The sequence below is a fragment of the Gossypium hirsutum genome, chromosome D05 (genome assembly GCF_007990345.1).
Source record: "Gossypium hirsutum isolate 1008001.06 chromosome D05, Gossypium_hirsutum_v2.1, whole genome shotgun sequence".
In the NCBI taxonomy this organism is placed as follows: domain Eukaryota; kingdom Viridiplantae; phylum Streptophyta; class Magnoliopsida; order Malvales; family Malvaceae; genus Gossypium; species Gossypium hirsutum.
Window position 1 is genome coordinate 27,271,271 of NC_053441.1, and position 4,412 is coordinate 27,275,682.

The window sequence follows — 4,412 nt, forward strand, 5'->3', positions numbered from 1 at the left end:
ACTCAAGATGACTATCAAATACCAAGAAGTCTCACTCTCATACTCATAAACAAACAAAAAATATGAATCAAATTGAGTTGGATCAAACTTTAATATTAAATATATTTGTCCAAGTTCCAACTCATCACAAGAGACTCTTAAATTCTTTTCATTATTTATGATATATTAAATATTATATGGTGATATTTATATATTTTAATAATTAAAATTAAATAAAAATATTTCCATGGAGTAAAATAATACTTAAACCCCAACGAGACTTTGACAATGTCAAGGAAGGTTGAAGTTCATAGGCTTTAATAGTTTAGGTCTGAGTCTCACCATGCACAAATGCTATGTATGAGCTCTCCTTGGTAATATTTTGGATATATGTTCTACCACGATTGAGCTCTTTTTGAATTTATTCCGGTTTAAGTCTAGAAATATTTTGGTTTTCAGTTTGTTATGTTTTGTATTAGATTGATTCTAAATCCAATCCTAATGGATTGAACATATATTAATTGTCATTTGTATGTTACTTATTGGTATACACCTCCGTCACAAAGACATTTGTCAAGTTCAAAGGGCATTGTTGACTCTGCAGTGACCCTCTAAGTACAACTATCCGGCTCACTTCAAACGAAACCTACCATCTGTGCTCACAAGAGAATGTATTCTAATGTGAACACACTTCCAAAATAATGAGACTATTTAGGCTTAATTACTTCATACTGATAAAATCCCATAATACGTGCTCATGATTATCCATTATGTGTTTAATGAGATTAAATTCTTATCTAGCCAATATTATACCAGTGGACAAGGAGACTTTTTTCCTATAAATATCATAGAAAATTATGAGCAAAGGATCAACTATTTTTATACTCTAGAGTTACTTTGAGCATTTATGTTTTCAACCAGCTTGTCTCATTATCCTTATTCTAACTCTCAACTTCTATAGATTAACCGATCTTCACTACACCATTTTAATCTCCTCCTTTCTCAGCTTTATTTTCCTCCCTACTTATATTTTGTATCAACACTTAATTCTGAAAAACTCCTTTAAAAAATAATAACACTCGGAGCGAAGATGAACTGTGACCCATATTCTATACTAAATCCAATTTAATCTAAGGTAAGATTTAATTAATTGGATGATTGAACAGATTTAAATGAGAAATTATGGTTTTAATTTTATTTAGAAAGGCTGAGAGAATGTAGCTGATTTTGTATTCTACATATAGATGGAAAGGCCCAATGGACATCTCTATATCTAAAACCCCAACAACCTAAGCCCCATCGTGAGAAGAATTCATCTAAGCACTGTAGTTTTTTTTTTAAACAAAATAAAACTCATTTTCTCAACTAATTTTAAATATTCTCTCATTCTATGAGCTAATGGTTCCTATTTAGCTTTTTCATAAATTTTTACACCACCTCAAAATGTGGATACCTTTGGCATAGTGGAGGACTAAATTCAAATACACTAACTTATCCAATTAGTCAGCTTGTTTTTGTTTTGATCACCAAATTAAAAAAATATATGTAATCTCATTGCTGACGTTATCATTCATTTTTGTTTTGGTAACTCCCCGGTTAAATTTGTTAACGAAGATGGTGAGGTGATCTTTTTTAACATGATATGATTGCATATTTAGTCCTCAATACTTACACATTTTATCAAATTAAACCTAATTTTAAAAAAAAGCCACCTCACCATTTATGTTAAAAATTTAATTGGGAATGACCAAAACAAAAATAAATGATATTGTTAGTAACAAAATTAAAAGTGGCCAAAATAAAAATATGCTAATAATTAAGTGACTAATTGTATAATTTACTCGCGCGGGTGCTGTAACATGAATCAGAGACCTAGTGTGTAATACCCTATTTTTGGCCCGGGTCTAAAGGGCCCAAATTACAACGGGCCTATGTAGCCCAAAACCCGAAATAAGCAGAGGCCTAAAGCAATGGCCCAACACAATATCAGAAACCCTAGGGTTTCTAGGATGAGTCTTGCGTCGCATCCACCTAGCCTTGCCCTCCGAATTTCAGCCGAATCTTCACCTGCATAGCAAATCAGCACAAAAAAAAGGAAGCAAAACAATAATAGAAAGGAATCAAAGGATTGAGAATCAAATCAATGTAATGGAAAGAAATCAAAAGATTGAGAATAAAATCAATGTAAACAAGATTTTATTTCTATATTTTATTATTATTATGGCTATATAAAGCCATTGAAACATTGTAAAATGAGGGGACTGAAAAGAGAGAGAAGGAAAATTTTCTTTTTGAATACAAAGGTTTTTTTTCTCTCTATATTACCTTGAGGATTATCGTTCTTTTATTTTTCATTTATATATAGATGTATATATATTTTTAGTTTCTTTATCTCTTTATTTATTTTTGCTTAAAATATAAAGAAAGGAGGAAAGGGCTTACTCCTCAAGTTGGAATCGCCGGATTTGTGCCATCTCCGTCGCAATCGGAGCATCAGCAAGAGTGAACGGTGGCATCAGGGGGCTGGGGTTAAAAACCCTAGTAGAGAGCCTTTGTTTTTTTTTGTTTTCTTTTTTTTCTATGCTGCAAACAATGTTTTTTTCTAAAAAAAAAACTGTTTTAAATCATGAGCGAAACGACACCGTTTTGGGGAGGCGGATTATTTCCGATTTGGCCCTCCATGTAATTCGCGTGTCGCGATTTCGCCCATTATTTTGCTTAAATTTCATTTATTTCTTGTTATTTTAGTTTTTTTTAACTATTTTTTTTTGCAATTCGTTTTTTTTAATTTTATTTTCTCATCTTCCTCATCATCATTATTATTATTATTATTATTATTATTATTATTATTTTTATGTACATACAAACATTTTTTATAATATATATACTTTTATATTTTTAATTTCAAAAACTTGTTTTTACTTTTGTAAATATGTACACGTATACTTGTACATGTTTTCTTCATAGTTTTTTTTAAATATTTTTTAAATTAATTAATTTAATTATTATCATTTTTGTATATATGTAATTATCGTTTTTTATAATCTATATATGTATATAATTATTTTTTTATATATATGTACATATTATTTTTTTTCAATTAATATTTTTTCTCATATTTATATATATACACATATTTATTTTATTCAATTTTGATAATGTAGATATTATTTAATTATTTTTAATCTATAGATATTTTATATGTACATGTATACATATTATTTTTTTTCTAATGAATGTTCTTTTATATTTATATATATACATGTATATATCTATTTTTATTTATTTATTTTTGAAAATGTTTAACTACCTATTTATTTTTTTACACAAATTTTATTATATATATTTATATATTTCTTTTTATAAATGCATTATATTTTGTATGAATCTTATAGTCTATATCTTCATATAAATCCATGTATGTCTTGTATTCTCCATAACTTCAATGTACTTATTATAAGCACACTTTATATCCTTTATTTTTTTATATTTTATAGTTTTGTTTATGTCTTTCACTTGTTTATTTATTTATTATTGCATTGTATATTTAATGTAACATCACATCATTTTTTTACTCGATTTTAAACTTTTCAAAATTGAGATAGTGCTCGTATTTAGGATTTTCAAGGAAATTGAGTCCTAACGTATTGGGTTCCGATTTTCTTCGTTAAATCTAACAATCGAGCATTTCTCTTTAATTAAAAAGATAAGAACTCATTATTGGGAATTCAACACGTTGTGTCCTAACGTATTGGATGTGACGTATTGATTTCTCGAAATGAAGATTTTTTAAAAATCATAAAGGAAATATTCCGAGTTTGGGATTTTAAAGGAATTATGCCCTAACGTATTGGGTGTGATTTCTTAAATCTTGGATAAGCGGACTTTCTTTTAAAGTAAAGGAAATATTCCGAGTTTGGGATTCTAAAGGAATAGTGCCCTAACGTATTGGGTGTGGTATCTTCTTTCTCTGAAATAATAAGGGTCTTAATACGTAGCCTTTTAAGTTTTGCTAAGGATTACGTTTTTCCAAATTCTCGACCTTAAGACACTAATTAATTAACTAGGTACCAATTTTGGGCGTTACGAGGGTGCTAATCCTTCCTCGTACGTAACTGACTCCCGGATCCGTTTTTCTAAAACTCGTAGACCAAAGCCGTTTTTTAGGTGATCCAATCACACCTCAATAAAAGATTGGTGGCGACTCCCAAATTTTCATTTTTTTAGAGTCGACAACCTAAAACTTTTTTTTGTTTTCAATAAAATGGTTTCGACATAGTGTTCCAAATTAATGTTTCAATGTAAACAATAAAGGCATCATAGAATATTACTGCTATTCCAAATTAACCTTTTTGTAGTCAAGATGATAATGAACTCATTTCGCTCGTCTTACGTCTAGATTGTATTTGATGGTTAGCATATTAGTTTTGTTA

At 28.9% G+C, this 4,412-nt stretch overlaps 1 long non-coding RNA gene across 1 annotated transcript; it reads right to left on the minus strand.

The window, feature by feature from the left end:
• Positions 1 to 1,786: 1,786 nt before the first annotated feature.
• Positions 1,787 to 2,786, minus strand: LOC121217911 (uncharacterized). Its single transcript, XR_005914115.1, has 2 exons — positions 2,422 to 2,786; positions 1,787 to 2,046 (listed from the first exon to the last, which is right to left on the minus strand). It is a non-coding gene; the product is annotated as an uncharacterized lncRNA (long non-coding RNA).
• Between the last annotated feature and the right edge of the window lie 1,626 nt (positions 2,787 to 4,412).